Source organism: Mastigoproctus giganteus, chromosome 14 (assembly GCF_048544385.1).
Source record: "Mastigoproctus giganteus isolate SK-2022 chromosome 14, ASM4854438v1, whole genome shotgun sequence".
NCBI classification, from domain to species: domain Eukaryota; kingdom Metazoa; phylum Arthropoda; class Arachnida; order Uropygi; family Thelyphonidae; genus Mastigoproctus; species Mastigoproctus giganteus.
In genome coordinates, this window is record NC_143588.1 from 78,636,168 (window position 1) to 78,648,672 (window position 12,505).

Consider the following 12,505-nt stretch of genomic DNA (forward strand, 5'->3'; position numbering starts at 1 on the left):
TTTGAGATGTTTACCTCCCACTGAACACAATGACCTGCCTGTCAAAGAAAACTTTATCTTAAGAATCAAGCGTGCACAAAGAAATTGTGGCACCATCAGGATATCTGTCTTTTACTAAATATTATATAATATGCTTTGTCTACTCCATTAACTTATGGAGTATATATCAATAATGTATATCAGTTCTTTTAAAAAAACATTTAAACCACAAAACAGTTTAGTGGGGTTGACAGGATTATATTTTGTTGCTGCTTTTTTTTTTTTTTTTTTTGTGGTTTGTGTTTTTAAAAGTTAATATGAAATGATTTAATTTTTTTTTCATTCCCTATAATAAATGGTTATATATCAGTTCTAGCATACTCTTGCCATCTCTGAGACTATTTCAAACACTAGAATAAACAAGTATAGCTCCTCTCTTAAAAGAATATTTTTTGGCTAATTCATTTCTCCTCAGAAATGTTTATTTCATCATTAAGATTTACTTAAATTTATGATTTTACAGTTTCTTCAAGCAGCAATGTATTTCAGTTTACTAAGTTTCTCATTAATATATAAGTGTAAAGTGCATTTAGGGTCTAACGGCCCCAGGAGTTTCCCCCATCTCTACATTGTTTTCTTTGTAGGTGTAAGACAGCACTTTGTCAAGGACAGAGGCTTAAAAGTGTGTGGGCTGTGTATATTTGTAGTGTTATATCATTGTTCTTCTGGCCATTTAGCCTTTCAGACCCACCATTTCCACACGTAGCCCTGGGGAGGCAGACCAGGTACCCAGTAGATTTAATTTATATTAGCATTAATAGAGGCATACAATGCAAGAAAGAAAGCTTATGCAGCATCAGCCGAAAAAAAAACCCTCCCATTTCACCCCTCCATTCGTTCCAAATGCCTGTCCAGCTCATCCTTAAATTTATTTAGGCTGTCAACTTCCACAACAAAAGATGGAAGTCTGTTCCATCGATCAACTACCTGCTGGCTAAAGGCTAATTTCCGCACATCTATTCTACAACTGTCTTTCCTCAATTTGAATCTGTCCCCCCCTCAGGTTCTTAATCTGAGCAAGAGGAAGAATCCCATCAGCATTCAGCTTGCTCAAGCCATTCAAGACCTTATACACCTCAATCAGATCACCTCACAGGTGCCTACTCTCCAAGTGCTGCAATTTGCAGAACTTAAGCTAAGCCTTTCTTGGTAAGAGCACCCCTTTGTTGCCCTTCTTTGTATTCGTTCTAGCAATTCTACATCCTTCCTAAAATGAGGCCTCCAGACCTGTACCCAGTACTCTAGGTGTGGCCTGACCATTGCCTTGTATAATGGGATAATTACCTCCCTGTCCCTGCTAGCAAAATTCCTATATACCATTGACAAGACTCCATGATCTGCCCTGAGAGCCCGTCTGCACTGCTCAGCAAACTTCATATTCAACTGCACAATTACCCCCAGGTCTTTTTCATTTTCAACTTCTCTGAGTGTAGTACCACACAGTTGGTACATTTCTCTTTGGTTATTGCTACCCATATGCAGTACTTTGCATTTGTCAATGTTAAACTTCAGTTGCCACTTCTCAGCCCATTTGACCAACTTATATCTAGATCCAGGTGGAGTAGCATACTGTCTTTACTATTGTTAACAACCCTGCCAACCTTTCTATCATCTGCAAACTTGGACATTAAACCTGATATACCTTCATCAATATCATTGATAAATATACAAAACAACAATGGGCCCAACACCGAACCCTGGGGATCTCCACTAATAACATTTGTCCACGAAGAGCAGTATCCGTTGATTACCACTCTCTGTTGTCTCCCACTCAATCATCCCTTTATCCATTGTAGCAACTTACCCTTAATGCCATACCTCTACAATTTGTATAGCAGTCTTCCATGTGCATCAGTATCAAAAGCTTTCCTGAAATCCAAGTACAGTCGGTCCTTGTATAACACGTGTTTGCATTACACGAATTCGATCATACACGATTTATAAATAGGGGAACGGTATCTTATATAACACGAACCGAATTCGCTTATGCACGATTCGCCTTTGTGTTTACAAGAAATGGCAGTTGAACGCGGAATCACCCCAACCGAACGCAACACGATAGGAATGAAGACGATTCTGAAAATGTATTTATGTGTTTTATATCAGTGAAGGGGAAACACATTTCACCATAATAACGTAAAAACCAACACAATTCCAGCTATCGATATAATCGCAAATGCAATTAGATGGAGTTTACTACCAGTTTATAACAGGTTCCAATAGCAGAAACGCAACTGGAAATTGTTTTTATTGTTTTATGGTAGTAACCTCCAAAAATGTGCTTTAGTAAAATGCGAGGTGTTAATTAATAGTGTATCTCAGCCTTTACGGTGTTCTTTATTCAGTTGCTATACGCGCGCAGCTTTGTTTATGTGTATCAAGCGTGCCTCCTCGTTTTTTAATTGTGCTTTATTCCCTAAAAATTAGTAAAATACTTAAAAGGTGTGAAAAGGAAGCGTCCTGGCTAAGACACTGCAGATTCAGAGAGAAAAAAAAAAAGCAATAACGATAAACAGAGGCGGACTGGGTCAAAAATTCTTACCCGGGAAAATTTATAGTGGCCTCATACTACGGTTTATGGCCAAAATCACACCGGCCTCCGGCCCACCGTGGTTTCCCCCGTAAGGCTTATGGCCAGTCCGCTTCTGTCAATAGAGAAAAAATATGAAATTGTGAAACGCTTTGAGCGAAATGAAAGACCATGTGATATTGCACGTGCTACAGACCTAAATGAGGCAACGCCGAGAATTACAAAGAATGCAGAGAAAATAAAAACAACTTTCATAGCGGAAACAACTCAGTGTAATTAAAATCCATTAGATTAAGACACAAAGAATTGGAAGAGATGGTACGGCTGTCATCTCTTTGGATAGAAAATCAAACAAAAAGCAAGTTTGCTTACGATAGGAGCAAAAGCATTAGCAATATTTTATTACGACTTACGTATTATAATTTATACTTACGTATTATAAAATACGTAAGTATTTTATTACGACTATTTTATTTAATATAATAAATTTTTTACGAATAAAATACGTATTTTATTCGTAAAAAATACTTTTTTAGTATTTAAAAATACTTTATTATAATATAATATTATTTTTATTACGTATTTTAATCGTTATAGAATACGTAAGTATTTTATAACAATTAAAATTACCCGATTATTTATTGTGTTTGGTAATGTTTTGGTTCCAAATGTGTGTTCAATCTTGGGTGGTCGGCACCTAACCCTACTTTTCCCATAGGGCCTGTTGTTTATATTGCACGATTTTGCATTGCACGAGGATTTCTAGGAACGCAACTATCGTGCTATACAGCAATACCCCACATAGCACTGATAATTGGTACCGAAACTGTAATAAATCTATAAACAATTTGTGGTTGATAGCCAATTAAAAGGATTTGAAATTAAAAATATTGCAAAAATTTTATTAAAACATCATTAGAGATGAAAAAAAAAAAAGCTTTATTGTTTATATAGGTATTTCAATAATAAAGTCTGGTGAAGTCGTCTCTTCTTTTTCTCGGTGTACAAGTCTTTGTATCATCAAAACCATCTTGTAAAATTTGCCATATCTTGATATATGCGTATCGTAAATTTATTTGCGTTAATCGTGTGTTCTGGTTAATTTTTCTGTTGTCAAAAATATAACGGGATTCAACATCTGGATCATTCATAGTCGCCTTGCAGGCCATGTCAACCTCCCCCTGCCCCCCGAAAAACTTTCTCCAATTCATATGTTAAATTCTTTTGGTGCCACTATAGTGTTATCCACTTCAGAATTGTTTTCCTCTTCTTCATATGCAGTTTGCTCATCCATTTCAAGGAGAGTTGCATCATCTAAGTCATTTGTATGCGAGTCAGTACAGTCACATACATTGTGCGTCAAAGTTTCAAATTCGAAATCTTTTCCGATCTTCACAATGTCTTTGGTAATTTTCTGAATTCGTAATTCAAAACCAGTGAAATAATTTGCCAAATGGGGCAAAACATGCTGCCAAACAGAATGCATGTTGTTGGCCATGATTGCTAGCCAAGATGCAAATATATTTTTGATCGTATTTAAAGGGATAAAAAAAAAAATTGTGAAATGAAAAGCTATTGTGTGGTCTTGTCGTGATGGAATTATGAATACTGAACACTGTTGCATGTTGTTGGTGACAGCCTGAGAGGAGCTATTGGCACATGTGCATGTGAGACAATAGAGTTTGCATTGCAGCCTATATGTACTCGTTCCTAAGCTACAACAATGCAGCATATATGTAGAGTACATGTTTAGGCTATTGAATAAGTTTTAATATGTACTGTAAATTTTTGACTTAAACTTAATTGAAAACTGTGTTATAGTGAAACCCATGCTATGTGAAGCCATGCTAAGCAAGGTATTGCTGTATATATCAAAATTATTTTTGGCATTCAGTTCCTTTGTGACCACATCATAGTATTCAATCAAATTGGTCAGAGAAGACCTCCCTTTAACAAACCCATGCTGTGTCTTTACTATTGCTGCATTCTTGTCTAGATGATCCTGCAATTCTGCTTTAACCAGTGATTCCATTATTTTTCACAGAACACAAGTTAAACTAACAGGTCTATAGTCACTTGTGTCACATTTTGAACTCCCTTTGTGAATTGGTGATACATTTGCACACCTCCAGTCCATGGGGAGCTCCCCTGCGTCCAAGGAAGCTCTCATAATTATGGCTAAGGGTGCTTACTTCCTTTGCTGCCTTCTTTAATATAATTGGATAGATCCCATCCACCCCAGGTGCCTTTCTTATGTTTATCTTCAACAGTTTCTCCTCCACTTTACTCTGTTATTACAAGATTATCTAGCTTACTGCTAGAGTTGAATACACCTCTGGCATTCCCCTCCCTGAATAACTCCTCATGTGTGAATATAGATGCAAAATACTCATTCAGTTTATCAGCTACCTGAGCATGATCATCAATAGTCAACCTATCTATGTTAAGTGGTCCAATCTGATTCATCCCTTTCCTTCTAGAGTTTACATAAGTAAAGAACTCTGCTGTTTTTCTTTATATCCATTGCCAAGGATTTCTCGTAATCTGCCTAACCTCCTTTGTGACTTGATTACAGACTAGTTTATAGCTGCCATAGGCTTCTGTGTCACCTGATACTTTATATGAATCCCATACATTTTTCTTCTCTGCCACGAGCCTCCTTAGTTCATCTGACATCCATTTAGGCCTAAACCTTGAACAGTATTTCTTAGTTGGAATGAAAAGCCAAGTAGCCTCCAAAGTTTAAGTCCCTGAAGGCTTCCCATTTAGAATTCAACATCGGTAACATCATCAGTTGATCCCACTGTACAGAATTTAAGAACTGTCTGGCAGGATTATTACTCTGGGAGGCTCCGCCTGCCAGAGTAATAGTCAGTAAACTAGGGGGCGGAGCCCTCTAGTTTCTTGAAATTTCAGTGGCTAGGGACTTAAAAAAAAAAAAAATAATAAATAAATAAAGAGGGGTTAATGCTAGGAATAGAAAGGCTGAATGAATGTTATGTGAATGCAGTTTAAGTTTGGATGTTGCTAATTTTGATTAATTGTGTGGGGCATACACTGATAGGTTAGACACAGTAGGGGGAGAAGATAGGCCTATGTAGCCCAGGGTAGGAGAGGAGCAGCAGTGCGTAGCACACGCTTCTTGATCTAGACCGGGGTTCGAGCCCGTGCCCACCAAATACGGAGGGTGTGGAAAGGTCAGGGAATGACCACCGCATATCCCCGGAGCAATATGGCCTTAGTTGCTAATGCTCCTAAAAACCAAAACAACAACAGTCTTCAGGAGCGAGAGTGCACAGCACGCATTCCTTGAGTGGACCGGGGTTCAAGTCTGTGACTACTAAATACGATAAATATTTGTATTGATGATTTATTGTAAACTCTACTGACTTGGTTGTCGTGCCCTTAGTATAAACAGAAAATTTATTTATTTATTTATTGAAGGCTGGGGGGAAAGACAGAAATATGGGGACGATAAGGAAAGCAACCCCAGAAATTAATGAGGCATGCCCATGCCTCATCAGGTGAAGCGAGGGGACAGCAGGGGGAAGGGAACAAATCTGTTTCCTCCCCCCTGCCGGTGGATAGGTAGTTAGAGATGAATAGGATTAGGGCACCCTATTCAGATCATCATATGGCATGTGTGCAACAGAGCTGAATGTCAATCCGGTGTGTGCCTGCACATTTTCACAGTTCGTGTCATCCTCAAGGAACCTGGTCCTTTCCTGTGGTGTCGCCTGGATCAGTCGTCTGTTGATTAATTCAGTTTCCTGGGTTCTGATCAGCCCAGTCCTACTACTATGATTTCCACAAGTTTTAATACCCGACTTTCATAAGGAATTAATATCCTGTTCCTAGAATTGGGTAGTTCAACCCAAGGGTCTGTCCAAGAACTCTGTGGTTCTTACTGTCTGAACCAGTCCCTTTTGGCAGCCTGGACTTCGTTTACTGTGTCACATGAGTACTTACTGTGCTGCAGGCACGGTTGATTAAGAGGAGAACTGTGCTTTGGATCAAGTCGAGAATTCTTTTGTTTACAGCGGAGGTTGCTTTGCTATACCAGACTCCAGCTGTGCAAGTAAAAGCAGAAATGTAGATGGTCTTGTAGTAGAGGGAGAGAGTTCTTTTTTTAGACCCCACTCCTGATGGGGAGACCCTTGCCAGCAGGGCTATATAACTCCCGATGTTCTTGAGGTGGTGTTGGAAGGAGAGATTTTTTTATCTAGGGTTATTTCCGGGCACTTCAGTTGCTCTAAAAGTTTGATTGTTGCATTTCCAATTTTTTTTTGCAGCAGTCTGGATATGCAGAGTGTGCCCTGGAGTAGTAGCAAGTTTGATTTTTAAGTAAAATGGTTAGGAGTTGAACTTTGGCCCAGTCTTGAAGAATCTGTACGAAGCGACCTGCAAGAGTCTCAAGCTGCATTCTGGAATCCGTGGTGACCGTCAAGATGAGGTCATCCGCAAAAGCCTGTGAGCTGACCACCCCCAGATCTTGAGCAAGGAAGTCTTCCGTCACAAGATTCCAGAGCAACGGCCCCAGCACCGACCCCTGGGGATAGCCATGGAAAATCTGCCTGGCCATTTTCTGATAAGGTGCAGCAACAGTAATTTTGCGACATGATAGATAATGCTTCGTGATTTGGAATAGGTTGTTTGGAACACCAGCCTGCGGAGGAAGCTCAGCCATCAGAGGGTGTCGAATGCCATCACAAAATTAATGGATATCATCGGGAATTATTTTTTCTGTGAGGTGAGCGATTGTAGAGCACCCACTGTGGATTGCCCCGGCCTAAATCCAAACTGATTTGCTGATGGAAGGTGTGCTGCTTCGTAATAATGCTAAATTCTGCCATGGATCAGTCGTTCTAGAAGTTTGCTGCAAACTGAGTAAAGCAATGGGCCTGTAGGCGTCTGGGAGTTGCAGGGTGTAGTCAGATTTTTGATGATTAACTTGATGTTTCCAGTCATCTAGAAAGGTTCCCATGCATAGACATGAGCTGTAAAGCTGCAGCAACAGGCCAGGGACAGACTCCGCCACCTGTTTGATGATCTCAGGCTCAAGCAAGTCAGGCTCCAGACACTTCTTACTTTTAAAGTTTGCGAGACTCTGCTGCCATTAACTCCTCTAGTGTAAAATCTGTCTCTGTTTCTTGGAGCTTGTAATCGTTGTCAAAGCATATCTGATGCTATTCTGGAATTACTGGATCAATGCACAGATGAAAGGTCAGACTAAGTCCATTAGAGATCAACGCTTCCCACGATGTAGTCATTTTTCCTTGCAGGGTCTAGGTAGTAGTGATCACTTCACCCCTAGGGAGCTTGTTGGTTGTGACCCTGTAAATCACTCCTCAGCATCCTCATTTCCTGTGGTTGAGACTAGTCGCTCTCAAGAATGTTGCTTTGTCTTCCTAATTTGTTCCGCATATGCATTTTGTGCTTCCTTGTATATTTGTCTCAATGCCTCAACCTCTGTCTCCGGCCAGGATCTCCTCGCCCTCTGATATGCCTTTCTCTTTGTGTGGACTTCTTTTCTCATTCTTTACATGTCTCTGTTCCACCATGGGACTGCTCCCAGGGATGGTCTCTTCCTTGTCATTGCATTATCACACACCTGGGCAATTAGCTCTAATTCTTTTTTTGGTGTCGGTTTACATCTTTGGTTTGTTGTAGTTCTGGTAGGTTCTGCTCTGCCACATCCACCAGCACCTTCTTGAAGATAACCCAATTTGTTTTACCAATGGCATATCAGTTTTGAATTGGAACAGAGGCTCCTATTGATTGTAAAGGTTATCGCCCGGTGATCAGATGTTGTCCAGTCAGTGATGTGGATAGCAACATTTCTGGTAGCCAGGGAGATATCGATGTTTGCCTCCCGGAGTGTACTCTGTAAGTAGATGGTTTATTGGGCTGGTTTAGGATTTCCAGTGGTGAATTTCCTAGGAAGTCTTCCAGCCTTTGTCTGTATGCAGTTCCTCTCCCGTCTGTTGTTAGACTATGCCACGCCAGTGACCTGCAGTTATAATTTTTTGACCCGGGAGGGTGTAGAGGACATTTTCAAGGTATTGAATAGCTGTGAGGATGTCTTTGCCCAGTCGGCTGTACAATGCCACCACATAGAGGGCTCCTAGAGGTGTTATCAGGTGAGCACACACATCCCAGGCCGTGCATAGCTGCACAATCTTAGTGGCTGTGATGTCTGGATTCCTGATGGCAGTGGCTGCCCAGGGGGTATCCCCATCGACTTGCCTGACATAAAAGTCAGGGGGTAGCCCCTTACTTGTTTCTTGTAGGTGTATGGTTCTTGTAAAATTTGACATCCCTGTTATCTTCATCTGTCCTAATCGAAATCTGGTCTGTCTCTGCTTGTGCTTGTTGTGCATTTATCTGCATTATTTGCACTTCATTGATATTAAATCACTTAAGGTGTGTCCCCGTAATCAATTCGGGATTGGTATTGACTCTGGGCTTTGCAATATATAAGGCATTTATTATCCGTTGTGCTGCATCCATCTTAAAACTCTTGTAGTTTGCACATGTGGGATCCTTGTCTTTATTCAGGCAAGTTTTAAATTTATGGCCTTTTTCAGAGCAGTGGCCACAGATGTGCATGGCCTGGGTACAAGTGTGCAAGGTATGACTAAACATATAGCAATTTGGCACCTCCACGTGCTCATGGAAACTATGGCTGTCCCAGGTGTATGATGCTTAGTCCTGCTGCCTTCCAGACAGCAGGACTAAGCATCATACACCTGGGACAACCATCATACATCCCCTTTGGGTTTTGTTGTATATTTCTGAGAGATTACTTAAATAATCTACTGGGTGCCTGACCTGCCTCCTCGTGGCAAAATGTGGGCAAGGGTGGCTCCCAATAGGGCCCAACAGCTAAATGGTCAGAGAAACAACAGAACATAATGCTACACAACAGACCACTCCCCACACGCTTAAATCTCTGGGCTCCACAGAGTTCTGTGTCACTCACAAAGAATACAACGTGGAGATGGGGGAAATCCCTGGTGCCGTCAGACAACTAACACACTTTACTTTACTATTTCTTGTCATCCTAATTGCTTTTATTTTTGTTGTTTTAAGGTCCTCTTTGAGTTCAGTCATCACCTTAGAGTTAATCTCTTCGCTTATATGTTGTCCTTCCCCTTCTGGTCTTAAGATGACTATGTTGGGTGTGGGTAGGAGTGTTTTCCTTTTAGGTTCAGAGGTTTTAGTTCAGCAGTGAGGAATCCCCCTGCAGTATGTGCAGGGGGATTCCTCACTGCTTGGGCATAGGATGGGGGGTGTGCTATGGTATTTCTTTTGCCCCTCCATCAAGGTATGCGTCCAGCTTTGCAGTAGCCTTCTCACATTGGAGATGGGTTTCGTAAAGCACCGTTTCAAGCTTATTCCATAATGTGATGATCTACGCCTGTAGATTTGTGGTTACCTGGTTTGACTGGTCTTTAAACAAGTCTTCCAGTGCAGTCTTAAGTTTTATGACTTTCTGGAGGACAATGCCCTCTAGTAGGGTCGGATCCAGTGGGAGTTCCTGTTGTCGGGTCTCATCCATCAGGTTCTTTTGCATGGAGGTTACATCCTGCAGGTCTTGTGGGTCAGCCTGGCTGCAGGTTTCTCTCTCAGACTTCGGTACTGTTTGTTTTTTTATATTTTCTTTTTGCAGTTGATATCAGTTTCACTTCATCCGCACTTTCCTGGGTGTCTAGGATGGTAAGATCATTGTTCATTGCTGTGATTGGCTCAGTAGGCGATGTTTTGTTTTGATTATGTACCTGTTCCAGCATTTTGAGTTTCATTCAGATAAGCGAGATCGATCCAGATAATCAGATTTTGTCTTGCAGATTCGCACAGAGGCATGAAAATGTTAGCGATTGTTGGGTCACACAATTTTGTGTGGTAATTAGGAGCAGAGGGTCAGATCAGTCCATCTGCAAAAATTTGTGCCCCACAGGTCACGTGGGAGGGGAAGATGCCCAAAACATTAAATTAGTCTTAGAGAGACTGGGCTACTTTCTTCTGGGGTTTTTGCAGTGGCAGAAAAAAATGATGGTGAAATCAGTTTTTTCACAAGATAAACAGGAATGAAGAAACAGGTTGTCCATTGTAAGTCTATGGCAGAGGGGTGGGGGCCCTGAAAATCATGTTTTATTCGCAATTAAGTCACTTTCACAGTCTGAAAACGTTGGAATGCTGTCCCAGTCTAAAGTCACACAGGTGGGAACACCCCATTCAAATTCAGGATCCAAACGTGTTGACCAGGAATATTTGGCCACCCACCCTATTTCCTCGTTGTCAGTGGCATGGTGACCTGTCTGACAACAAAGAAAACAGGTAAAAATGCTTGTATTCTGCTAAATAACCCAGTAGATGCAAAACAATCTCACCTAGGGAGCCCACTGATGTTTATTTAACACTTGATATACCTTCCCCGTAATAAAAAGCACTTAATCCACATATTTAGGCACTAAAATATTAGCAATATTAGCAATCCAATATCAATATATAGTGTAAAGTGTTCATTGTCTAACAGCCCCAGGGGTTTCCTCCATCTCCATGTTGTGTACTCTGTTTGTGAAACACAGAACACTGTGAAGGCCAGAGATTTAAAAAGTGTAAGGTATATGTTTATGTTGTTTAGTGTCATATTGTGTTTTTCCTCTGACCTTTTAGCCGTTGAGCCCCTAGTGGGATTTCCCGTTGCCCACACTTTTCCCCGAGGAGGCAGGCCAGGCATAGAGGGATCGAATTAAAAGTAAGTACTCTGGCAGGCCCAGCCACCTGCCACTTAATTTCCTAAGATGTCTTTATATATATAAAAAGTGTATATTCAGTTAGAGTAGGTGTGAAGACTGAAGAAGGGGGAACAGATAGAAGTATGGGGACGATAGGGAAGGCAACTTCAGAAAGGTCAGTGGGGTTGGATCCCACCAGGAGAAAATGGGGGATGGAGTCAGAAACCCATCCCCTCCTCCCTACCAGGGGAGGGGGGTTTAAAGTGAACTGAGTTAGGGCACCTGGTTCAGAATTCCAGGTGGCCAAGAATGGCAGTTGACATCTAGTGGTATGCTGATGGTGTTGTCAGTCCATGTGGTTGAAGTCTTCATTTAGGAGATTGTGTTATTGGTCACATCTGTCAGAGTCAACTCCAGTACTATGTGAACCTTCTGTCTTTCATGAATTGTCTTAATTCGTGGGTTGTTTCTATTCATAGGTTTTGGAACATTTTGGTGGTGGTTCCTGGGCAAGTTGTTCTTCACTTGGTAGTTGTCTTTGGTGGGGTGACATCTTTGGAGCATGGATGGTGGTTCACATCAATGATGGTAATGCTGGTCAAGTTTTCCTGCCTTGTTCCAGTACCATCAGGGTCCCAGCGTTCAATTAGTTGAGAGGGCTATCCTGTTGCTGCAATTAATTGTCTTCTCCTCGAGAAAAGCTGCTGTGTGTAGTTGGTGAGAGCTTGATACTCTTCCTTAGTATCTGGTAGGTGGTTTTCTTTGCCTTTTGGTATAAAGTCAGCTTTGTGATGAGCTGGCAGCAGAAGTCATCGCAGAGGGGCCACTCATGCATGAGGTGATCCCAGTTCTCAGTTCCTCCACAGGAGCACGTTGGGTCCTCTTCTAGGCCAAAGGTTGTTAGTTTCACCTTTATTGCACCATGCCCAGTAAGCAAAAACGTGGCGTACAGGCCTGGAGAAAACATGTCAGGGATTTTGGATAGACTCTGCTGATATCTGGGATGAATCTCCTTGTGATGTCTCCCTTGGTTGAATTTGTCCAGTGGGCCTATCACATCCACTGCATGTGCTTGAAGTCTCCTCTTCTCCATTTTTTGGTTGGTTAGATTCAGCTTGAACCAAAAGCAGGTCTGAGACATGCCCTTAGAAAGACGATACATCGTTAATATAATGAGCACAGTCATTTCTTTCTT

General features: G+C 41.3%; 1 protein-coding gene across 1 annotated transcript in view; it reads left to right on the forward strand.

The window, feature by feature from the left end:
- LOC150075272 (proton-coupled zinc antiporter SLC30A2-like) overlaps positions 1-12,505 on the forward strand; it is a 133,669-nt gene that overhangs the window by 78,549 nt on the left and 42,615 nt on the right. The gene's annotated exons all lie outside the window — the stretch shown is intronic.